Here is a 12,162-nt window from a genome sequence, read left to right on the forward strand (position 1 = left end):
CCTTGCTTGGTTTTCTCACATCCCTCCCGCTTTTACCTTATTGATCTTTCCTGACGGCATGTTCTTAATAAATACCATGTGCATGATTTATCATCTCAGACACTACTTTGGAGAAAGCTGACCTAAGACACAGAATTAGTAAGTACTGTCTCCCATTTCTGTATTCAAATTTTGCACCTCTACAGAGGGGAGGAAAGTAAGATTCAGAGGGGTTCATATTTTTTTCTCAAGGTCATGGTAAGAGACTTAAGTCTAATATTCTAAAATCTAGTGATGTGAGTTGTACCACAGTGCCTCTTAAATATTTTCATAGGGAAGTAAATCTGATAAGAACAGATTCTACACTTGATCTTAGCCAAAAGGCCGAGAAGCAATAGCGAAGTAAATCTATTATAATGAGCTGCGAAGATTCCTAAGAATCTCTAATTTAAATTATATTTATACTCAGTCTCAGTTTCTTCATTTATGTCATTAGGACACTGTTATTATTGTCAGTGTCTTTCTTTTTGTAAGATTAAATGGAAAAACATAGGGAACATGCTTTGGCATATGACTAGATATTCAGTATATATTTTTCCTTCATTGAAAAGCCAGGGTAAAGAAACTTTAACCCAATAAGGACTCAGGTGTTCTAAATTCGTTTGACCAACCACAGGTTTTTTTTTTTTTTTCGTAGCAAAGCCTCCATTTCTGGAAAAATACTGAAAAATAACAACCTTCTCAGTCCCTCAGACATAATGGACTATATCAACATCTCCATGGACTTGGTGGATAAAGAATGAAGAAACATATGTTTAGAAGGTTTCTTAATAAAGCCTAGCTCTCTCCCAAAGAGGAAAAGTCACAAAAGACTGGCATGCCACATTTAAAACAGTAGTAACCCAGTAGCCCTTCCTAACTGCTAACTAGACAATTCCCAGGAGCCCAGGAAGGAAATCCAGAAGGATATAAACATGAAATGAATCAAGCATGCAAGATTTTCAAGCAAAATCAAGCAATATTTTCTTTTTCTCTTTTTCCTTCTGTTTTGTTTTGATATGTGTTTGTGTATGTGTGTGAAATATTTATTTATTTTTATCATCATCGGGACATTAGTATTCAGAGGAAGGAAAATGCCTCTTGAATGAGATGTTTGTAGGGAAAATTACAAGGGAGACGAGGCTGACTTTGACCGAGCAATGCCCTCTGAGGATTGGGGTGGATCAGAATGGTTTCGAATATTTTTTCTACTCCCCTAATGGAAGTAAAATAACAACATGAAATAGAGGGGATGGAACAGTCAGCAGGAGGATAAATACCAAGGAAGCGATGTAAACACAGCCCCCAATTTCCCCTGCGAGTAAGAGAATGAGGAATGTGTTATTTATCTCTCTTTGCAATCTGCAAGGCAGAGTATGGAGCTGCCCCCTTTGGGAATATCTTCTATAAACAATCAAATAATTTCAGGATGGGATTTTGAGATGCAGTGAAAGGAATAAAGGAGATTGAGAATTTCTCTAACTCCAGGTCTTCACACACCTCTTCCAAGAAAACTTTCTTCATCGTCCCTGGCAGTGAAATAATACCCTCTTTAAAAGAGAGGTACTTTAGAAGTCATGGATTATGCCATTCCTACTCATTATTTTAGAATATAAAAATTAATGCAACCTGGCTAAATGAGTTATTATGATTACTCTGCACTTGCAGATGAGTATGTAGTGTGGGCTCTGGAATTAAACCACCTAGCTTGAACCTTGCATTCATTACTAATGTAGTGTATTACCTTGGGAAAATTGCACTTGTACTTTCCTCAAGCCTCTGTTTCCTCATCTGTAAAACTAATGATTTCTATGTGATAGGATTTCTGTAAGAGATAAACCTGGTAATGTACACAAAGTTCATAGCACAATGCCTAGAAGATATTAAGAGCTCCATAAAGCCTGGAGCTTGTACTTGTTTTTGTTTTTGTTGCTGTTATTACTATCATTATTAATACTTATTAAGAAATGGAAGTAGAATCCAAATTCATTTTTTCCATCTTTAAATTCATCCTTCTTTTCTTTCCATTCTGTAACTTTTAATCTCTTAAGATTTCACATTGCTTTAGCAAATTTTATTGTTCTAATATGTAATAACTAGTGGCATATACATCTGATGCAATGACGTAGTAGGTAGTTTATGGAACTTTTCAGACCAGGCCTTAACTCATACCAATCCCACACATCTCAGAAAATGTTAGCCAGGTAAACAAAGATCGATCTCACCTAAATATAGAGAAGACTGGAGGATTTGTCATCACAAATGGAGTCAACTGTCTTTGAGAAAGTGTTTGCTGACTATGAGTGGAAATGACTAAAATTTATTCTTATAGGGAAACTTTAATCTTTTTTTAGAAAGGGCAGGGCTAGGATAGATAAGGACTTGCAGAATCAATGGCACTTGTCCTGTGCCTTGAAGAATGTGGAAGTCTTTGATGAAGTAAGGAGGTAAGAGAGGCTATTGTAGGTGGGCCAACCACATAAGAAATGGGATGGAGAACTACCAGAATTTACTCATAAGTATATTCTTTAATCCTTAGGCTTCCTCTTGAAAGGCATTTCTTTAAGGATGCATTCCTCAATGCCCCAGTTCAATAGTGTTCACTTTTTTCCCCTCCCTCATAGCATACTACAGTTTTCCTTCAAATTACATATTATAATTTAAAACTGAATATCTATTTATGTATGTTGATGAGGGTGGACTGAAGTAGAGTGGTGTGTGTGTGTGTTTTAGTTCAGTCTCCCCTATTAGGCTGTAAGTTTGTTCTATGAGGATATAAATCTGGTCTATTTTTACATGCATTTGTATCCTCAGTGTCTAGCACCACGCGTACCTGACACATTGTAAATGCTATTACATATTTTTCGTTGAATGAATGGATCAGTCAAGTGACTCGCCTGCATAGAGGGTGGTGCTGTGCTATAGAAATAGATGTACGGATGAGGAGCAAGACAGGTCACTCTGTCTCTGCCCCCAAGAAGACTGTGGATCAATCCCTATTCCTCTCTTAGCCTTCGTTGTCTTTTCTGTAAAGTCAGAGCTAAAGACACTAAGTGGGTTTTCTGGTACTGAAGTTCTAGGATTTTTAATGCTTCTTTAATTATTTACTGAGAAGTATTTGCATTGTACTAGTTAGTACCCATTAGTAAGAATACAATATATGATGGTGCTTTTTAATATACAAATAAAGGATGGTTGAGAGTTCTTTTTTCTTTATTATATAAATATACATTGAGCCCCTACATACCAGGTCTTAGAGGAAGCAGAGATCAGTAAAAAACATGGCCCCTGACCTTTAGCAACAGAGAGAGAATGAAAGAGGAACAAAAGAATGAGAATTAAAAATGACAAGAAAAATAAAGAGAAGAAAGATGCAGGAAACGTAAAGGAGAAGAGGTAAAAGAAAGTTAAGATGAAAAGGGGAAGGACGTGAAGAAGGTATGATTTCTTGAGCATGTATTTTATGCATCTTATCCTATTTTACTGATGTTGAAACTGAGGTTCTAACAGATTAACTCTAAATTTATTGGTAGGACTTGGCTTACTTACAAAGCTGACTGCCTTATGATCTTAATATTGGGCCTATGATTCCTCTCTGCCTGGTGAAACCACATACAGGAAAACAGGCAGTTGCACTGACGTGGTAAGGGACTTGAGAGAGACCTGCACCCTTTGCATTTGTAATCCAAGACCCAGGGCCCTGCCCTCTTGTTCTTCTGGAGTCTCCCTCTTAGTACCTTAGAATGCTTACGTTTCCCCTGCACTTAAAAGAAACATAAAAAGAGAAGAGAAAAGAAAAGAAAAGAGAAAAGAAAAGAGAAAATGTTGCTACAGCAAACTGAAGGGAGAAAGACTATTTTCCCCCAAAGAAAGAGGAAGCTTGTAGAAGCTTGGGGTAAAGACAGGGCGGGATATGGCAGGAAAGGATCAAACTGAAGCCTAAAGGCTTTTGGCTCCTCTCCTCAATTATTCCTTCTCTTCTTTGCAGCTTTTAAGTTTCATTCATTGTATCAGTGGGATTTGGGGATTGGACTGAAGTTGCGGTAATAGAGGTGCTCGAGGCAAACTTTGGTTCTTTAGTTTCCAAGAAAACAATTACCCTAATCTAGCCTGCCACCCCTTCTTCTCCCCTTCGCAGTGGAAATTCACTGGGTTCAGAGAGCATTCTTGGGAGGAGACATGTGTGCCATTTCAGTCACATTACATTGTGTGACTACAATTTGCCCAAATTTCTTTTTTCCCCCACTTACTTTATTTGCCATTTATTTAGTAAGCATTTATCCAGTGCTTCATACAACTAGCATTCATTGAGCTCTTCCCAGGAGCCCAGTGCTTAGTCAAGGATGTGAGATATATTATTTCATCTAGTTTTCATGATGACCCACAAGGTAAATATAATTTTTATCCGTATTTATTCCAAAGAGATTAAGTAACCTGCTCAAATTCACAGCTATGAATTAGACTAGCCAATACGTGAACTCCTTCATTGCCTGTCTTCACGGCCTGTGCTCTTAACATGTCATCATACAATCTCTCAACCACAACCTCTGTGTCCTAATTACCATTCTATGATTTTTAAATAAATCTTGAAACCAAGACACAGAGAGCTGAAGCAATTGCTTCAGGTCCCACAGCTTGAAAACAGCAGAGATAAGATTTGAATTCATGCTGTTTGTTGTTGTTGTTGTTGTTGTTTTTCTTTATTTCTTCCAAAAAAAGAAAGAACACAAACAGGATACATGTGCAGAATGTGCAGGTTTGTCACATAGGTATACGTGTGCCATGATGGTTTGCTGCACCTATTGACCCATCCTCTAAGTTCCCTCCCCTCAGCCCCCATCCCCGAACAGACCCTGATGTGTGTTGTTCCCTTCTCTGTGTTCACGTGTTCCCATCATTCAACTCCCTCTTATGAGTGAGAACTTGTGGTGTTTGGTTTTCTGTTCCTGTGTTAGTTTGCCAAGGATGATGGCTTCCAGCTTCATCCATGCCCCTGCAAAGGATGTGATCTCATTCCTTTTTATGGCTGCATAGTATTCCATGGTGTATATGTACAACATTTTCTTTATCTAGTCTATCATTCACGGGCATTTGGGTTAGTTCCATGTTTTTGCTATTATAAATAGTGCTGCAATAAACATACATGTGCATGTGTCTTTGTAGTGTAATGATTTATATTCCTTTGGGTATATAGTTAGTAATGGGATTGCTGGGTCAAATGGTATTTCTGATTCTAGATTCTTGAAGAATTGCCATACTGTCTTCCACAATGGTTGAACTAATTTACATTCCCATCAGTAGTATAAAAGTGTTCCTATTTCTCCACAGCCTCACCAGCATCTATTGTTGACTTTTTTAAAATAATTGCCACTCTGACTGGTGTGAAGTGGTATCTCATTGTGGTTTTGATTTGCATTTCTCTGATGATCAGTGATGTTGAGGTTTTTATCATATGTTTGTTGGCCAAATAAATGTTTTCTTTTGAGAAGTGTCTGTTCATATCCTTTGCCCACTTTTTGATGAGGTTGTTTGTTTTTTTCTTGGAAATTTGTTTCAGTTCCTCATAAATTCTGGATATTAGACCTTTGTCAGATGGGAAGATTGCAAATATTTTCTTCCATTCTGTAGGTTGCCTGTTCACTCTGATGATAGTTACTTTTGCTGTGCAGAAGCTCTTTAGTTTAATTAAATCCCATGTGTCAATTTTGGTTTTTGTTGCAATTGCTTTTGGCATTTTAATCATGAATTATTTGCCCATGCCTATGTCCTGAATGGTATTGCCTAAGTTTTCTTCTAAAAATAGAAGAAACTTTAAGTTTTCTTCTAGGGTTTTTATGCTTTTGGGTTTTACATTTAAGTCTTTAATCTATCTTGAGTTAATTTTCATATAAGCTAAGGAAGGGGTACAGTTTCAGTTTTCTGCATACGGATAGCCAGTTTTCCCAACACCATTTATTGAAAGGAGATCATTTTCCTATTACTTGTTTTTGTCAGGTTTGTTGAAGATCAGATGGTTGTAGATGTGTGGTGTTATTGCTGAGGTCTCTGTTCTGTTCCACTGGTCTATATGTCTGCTTTAGTACCAATACCATGCTGTTTTGTTAACTGTAGTCTTGTAGTATAGTTTGAAGTCAGGTATTGTGTTGCCTCCAGCTTTGCTCTTTTTGCTTAAGATTGTCTTGGCTATACGAGGTCTTCTTTGATTCCATATGAAATTTAAAGTAATTTTTTCTAATTCTGTGAACAATGTCAATGGTAGTTTGATGGAAATAGCATTAAATCTATAAATTACTTTGGGCAGTATGCCCATTTTCATGATATTGATTCTTCTTGTCCATAGAATGGAATGTTTTCCCATTTGTTTGTGTCCTCTCTTATTTCCTTGAGCAGTGGTTTGTAGTTCTCCTTGAAAAGGTCCTTCACATCCCTTCTTAGCTGTATTCCTAAGTATTTTATTCTCTTTGTAGCAATCGTAAATAAGGTTCATTCATGATTTGGCTCTCTGCTTGTCTATTGTTGGTGTAAAGAAATGCTTGTGATTTTTGCACATTGCTTTTGTATCCTGAGACTTTGCTGAATTTGCTTATCAGCTTAAGGAGTTTTGGGGCTGAGATGATGGGGTTTACTAAATATGAAATCATGTTATCTGCAAACAGAGACAGTATGACTTCCTCTCTTCCCTTTATTTCTTTCTCTTGCCTGATTGCCCTGGCTAGAACTTCCAATAGCATGTTGAATTGGAGTTGTGAAAGAGGGCATCCCTGTCTTGTACAGATTTTCAAAGCGAATGCTTCCAGCTTTTGCCCATTCAATATGATATTTGCTGTGAATTTGTCATGAATAGTTTTTATTAATTTGGGATATGTTTTATCAATACCTAGTTTATTGAGTTTTTAACATGAAGGGATGTTGAAATTTAATGAAGGCCTTTTCTGAATCTATTGAGATAATCATGTGGTTTTTGTCTTTGGTTCTGTTTATGTGATGGATTATATTTATTGATTTCTGCATGTTGAACCAGCCTTGCATCCCAGGGGTGGAGCCAACTCGATCGTTGTGGATAAGTTTTTTGATGTGTTGCTGGATTTGGCTGGCCAGTATTTTATGGAGGATTTTTGCATCAATGTTCATCAAGGATATTGGTCTGAAGTTTTCTTTTTTTGTTGTGTCTCTTCCCAGTTTTGGTATCATGATGATGCTGCCTCCTAAAATGAATTAGGGAGGAGTCAGTCCCTCCTTTTCAATTGTTTGGAATAGTTTCAGAAGGAATGGTACCAGCTCCTCTTTGTACTTCTGGTAGAATTCGGCAATGAATCCATCTGGTCCTGGGCTTTTTTTGCTTGGTAGGCTGTTAATTATTGCCTCAATTTCAGAACTTGTTATTGGTCTAGTCAAGGATTTGACTTCTTCCTGGTTTAGTCTTGGAAAGGTATATGTGTCCAAGAATCTATCCATTTCTTCTAGATTTTCTAGTTTATTTGCATAAAGGTGTTTATACTATGCTCTGATGTTACTTTGTATTTCTGTGGGGTCAGTGGTGATATCCCCTTTATCATCTTTTATTGCATCTATTTGATTCTTCTCTCTTTTCTTCTTTATTAGTGTAGCTAGCAGTCTATCTATTTTGTTAATTTTCTTCAAAGAGAGAACTCCTGGATTCATTGGTTTTTTGGAGGGTTTTGCATGTCTCTATCTCCTTCAATTCTGCTCTGATCTTAGTTATTTCTTGTCTTATGCTAACTTTTGGATTAGTTTGCTCTTGCTTCTCTCACTCTTTAATTGTGTTGTTAGGGTGTCAATTTGAGATCTTTCAAGCTTTCTGATGTAGGCATTTAGTGCTAAAAATTTCCCTCTTAACACTACTTTAGCTGTGTCCCAGTGATTCTGGTATGTTGTCTTTTTGTTCTCATTGGTTTCAAAGAACTTCTTGACTTCTGCTTTAATTTCATTATTTACCCAGGAGTCATTCAGGAGCAGGTTGTTCAATTTCCATGTAATTGTGTGATTTTGAGTGAGTTTCTTAATCCTGAGTTCTAATTTGATTGCACTGTGATCTGAGAGACTGTTTGTTATGGTTTCAGTATTTTTGCATTTGCTGAAGAGGGTTTTACTTCCAATTATGTGGTCAATTTTAGAATAAATTGTAAGTCCCAGTGCTGGCTGCTGCCCCTTCCCCAGGGAGCTCAAATGGCTTAGACAGCAGGCAGCCACAGCTGTGATGCTTGTTGCCCCTCCCCATGGGAGCTCCATAAACTTAAGCAGATTCCAGCTGAGAGGCTGTTGAGAATGCTCCAAGGTTGGGACCACCACACCTGGTGGTATGGGTTCACGAGCGGGATCTCCCTATCTGTGGATTGCACAGTTCCATGGAAAAAGCATTATTTACCCACCTGAGTAGCATGCTTACTCACTGCTTCCCTTGGCTGGAGGGATGGGGCTCCTGCCTGTGGCTCTCAGGTGGATCACCACACCACACTGTTCTTCCTTCCTCTCTGTAGATCACACCAGCCTCCTAGTCAGTTCTGAGGAGAGAACCTGGATATCTTGGTTGCTGGTGAAGGATTCACTCGCTTATTATGGTTCTTTTTGATGGGAACCTCTAAACGCCACTGTTTCTAGTTGGCCATCTTTGCCCCAACCTCAATTAATGCTGTTTCTACAACCCCAAGCTCCACATGAAGGGCTGCACCAGTGTTGAGGGTGGTGATGGGGAGGTTTGCGTTTCAAAAAGGCCATTCTGTCTGGTATATGGTGCATCATCTGATAGGAGCATGTGGACACCAGGAGGCCAATCCTTCTCATGTCCACACTAGGGCAGGGCTGTGAGTTTCTCTATTCTGATTTATATCTACTTCCAGGATGTTCCCGCATGTTCATTTATGTCTCATTTCAATTGTCTGTTAAAAAAAGTGAGAACAGTGCAATTTGCCTCAAACAATGCATTTTCCTAAAAAACAGGACCAGCCCTGTTGGAGACTCTTGTATTTTAATTATGCTTAGCAGGTACATTTTTAAAGAGTCTCAAGTAGGAGTCTGATGGGCAAGCATGCACCTTTCTTCTTCAAAACTGCTACCAAATTAACATTTAACTTTAAAGGAGGTTGCTTTCTCTTCCACAGTGCAGTTTCATATCTCAGCATAGCTGGATTGATTCTCAGATACAAGGGAATAGAGAGAACTACAGGGGTAAAGAGTGATTTGAGCCAGCTTCTAGAAGGTCTTGAATGCTAGGTCAGGGTGTCTAGACTGTATCCAATAGTCAAAGAAAGACCACTAAGTATTTTTGTGTTAGCTTAGCTTGCGATAAGCTTGAGTAAAGAATATTTTTCTCCAGTGACTGTAATCTGGTTTGTCTCTCTCTTTCTGTTTCTGTGTATATGTATGTGTATGTGTATATGTGTGTGTGTGTGTGTGTGTATGTATATTTAAACATACATATATACTAGGTATAAAATTGCATGCATTGCTTATTTTTTTCTCGAACATAACTCTTATACAGGTTAATTGAAGAAAATATAGGGCATATATTAAATATAAAGAATATAAAAATCACATATAATCTCACAATAGAAACTTCACCATGCTAAAATATTTTCTTTCAAAACCCCAGTAAATACATATAATATTGTATCAGACTCACTCTACAGATGTATTAACATCCATTAAGTTAATAAGCCTCTGCTGTAATTAATTCTAGAATACATAACACAGTGGTGACTAAATAAGAAACAGCTGGATCTCAAGTCAACTTTGCAGTGTAGTTTGTAATTTTTCAAAACCACTTATGTAGCACTAACCATGAGCCAGCACTGTTCTCAGTGTATTTAAAATGTTAACTCATTTAATACTCATAACAACTGTATGGGACAGATACTAATATTAATTTTCTTTTTAGAGATGAAGAAACTGAGGGCTGAAAGAGTTTAAGTAATTTACTCAAGTTCACTGTTTAGAGAGCTCAAATTTGTAAATTTTAAAAAATTGTCTCTACTTGTGGCCTCCTATTAAGGATGATGTGGTAGGTAGGATAGTATAGTAGCTTCCCACCCACGTCCTAGTTCCCTATACTGGTGAATATGTCATCTGAAGAATACATTACCTGGCAGAAAGGACTTCTCAGATGTGATTAATTTAAACATCTTAAAATGGGAAGATGATGTTGGGTTATCCAGGTAGACCCAATGAAATCACAAGAGTCCTTATAAAAGAGACACACGGCCGGGCGCAGTGCCTCACGCCTGTAATGCCAGCACTTTGGGAGGCCGAGGTGGGTGGATCACGATGTCAGGAGATCGAGACCATCCTGGCTAACACGGTGAAACCCCCTCTCTACTAAAAATACAAAAAAAAAAAAAAAAAAATTAGCCGGGTGAGGTGACGGGCGCCTGTAGTCCCAGCTACTCGGGAGGCTGAGGCAGGAGAATGGCATGAACCAGGGAGGCGGAGCTTGCAGTGAGCCGAGATGGTGCCACTGCACTCCAGCCTGGGCAATGGAGCAAGACTCCGTCTTAAAAAAAAAAAAAAAGAGAGAGAGACACAGTAGGGTCAAGGTCAGAGAAAAGGAAATGTGATGATGGTGGCAGAGATTGGAGTGATTTGTTGTCATGAACCAAGGAATGGAGGTAGCCTCTGGAAAACATATAAGGAGAGGAAACAGGTTCTCCCCCTAGTTCCTCTAGAATGAATGGCAGCTCTATTGAGTCTTGGAAGAACTTTTCTCAGGTTTCAGACTTCCAGAACATTAAGATAATAAAACTGTGCTGTCTTCAGCCACTAAGTGTGTGATAATTTATTATAATAGCAATAAGAAAATAATACAAATGGGATCTGGAATGTATACCTCTTAACATCTTTTAAGTGTCAATCAGGGGTGCTCCTCCCCAACCAGGTGAATCTCACAGGTGCTACATAAATCATATTTTAAATGAGAGGATCTCAAATATCTCCTCCACCTCATCTGGTACCAAACCATATATTTATAAATAAATAAATAAACACACACTGTTTATTTGCTATATGCATGCTCTCTCTCTATATATACATATATATATAAAAATGTATATGTACATAAAAATTAAGGATGGTGTGGTATGTAGAATAGTAGTTTCACACCAAAGATGTCCAGGTTCTAGTCTCCTATACCTGTGAATACATTACCCGAGTAATACATTACCTAGCAGAAAGGATTTCTCAGATGTGATTAAGGATCTTAAAATGGGAAGATGACCCTGGGTTTTATATATATATATATATATGCGCGTGTGTGTGCGTGTATATATATATATATGTGTGTGTGTATATATACACACACACACATAACAAATAATGCATCAAAAGTCAGCAACGTGTGTATGTATATATTTATTAAATATATTTATCTATAATTACATTAAGTATATAAATATATAGTAAATATATTTATATATTTAAATATATGCATTTATTTAACATTATGTACCAAGACCTTTCCCGATGTCTTTGTGTCTTAGGAGGTGCTCCTAAGGCCCAGAAAATCCACTGCCACCTGTTGATGCAGCACAAGGTGAGAGCTGTGGAACTGGTGGAAAAAAAACTTGCCAAAAGAGTCTTTAGCAGCTGGGAGTGGGAGTGGCTGTTGGAGACCCACTTCCTGCCATGATGGGGAAGGCACGTGTGTCCTCTGGGCCAGGCAAGGCAGCAGCTATCAGGTATCTTGAAAGGGACTGTGCACAAAACTGCCTGCAGGGTGAGGAAACCTAAAGGAGACAGTCTGTGTGAGGTAGAAGGATGGCTGAGGTGTGGTCATAAATATTCAGCCAGAGGGATATTGAAATCAGAGCTCATCAAATTAGAGGGCCCTGCTGTGGTGGAGCTGGAGTTGTGAATTCTTAATAACCCCAGAGACACCTCACAAAGGAAAGAGACAGTCTTTGAACATCTACCACATCCACTCCAATGTCAGCTTTAAATTGTTCTGGTTAACAGTGCTGCCTCTCCCTATACCACCCTGTGAACACTTTTAAAAGGCACATCCTCCTGGTAGAGGCAGCCAAGAACTTGGTGACAAAGTGACAGTATTGTGATAATTTACAAACATGCCCGTTCTCCCAGATGATTGAAGGTCCTCCCCTGAGTGTATAGCTTCCCTAGCACAGTGAGCTAGAT

At 38.2% G+C, this 12,162-nt stretch overlaps 1 pseudogene; it reads right to left on the reverse strand.

The window, feature by feature from the left end:
• Positions 1–206: 206 nt before the first annotated feature.
• On the reverse strand, positions 207–375 carry LOC114672943 (U2 spliceosomal RNA; annotated as a pseudogene).
• Between the last annotated feature and the right edge of the window lie 11,787 nt (positions 376–12,162).

This window comes from Macaca mulatta, chromosome 15 (genome assembly GCF_049350105.2).
Source record: "Macaca mulatta isolate MMU2019108-1 chromosome 15, T2T-MMU8v2.0, whole genome shotgun sequence".
NCBI classification, from domain to species: domain Eukaryota; kingdom Metazoa; phylum Chordata; class Mammalia; order Primates; family Cercopithecidae; genus Macaca; species Macaca mulatta.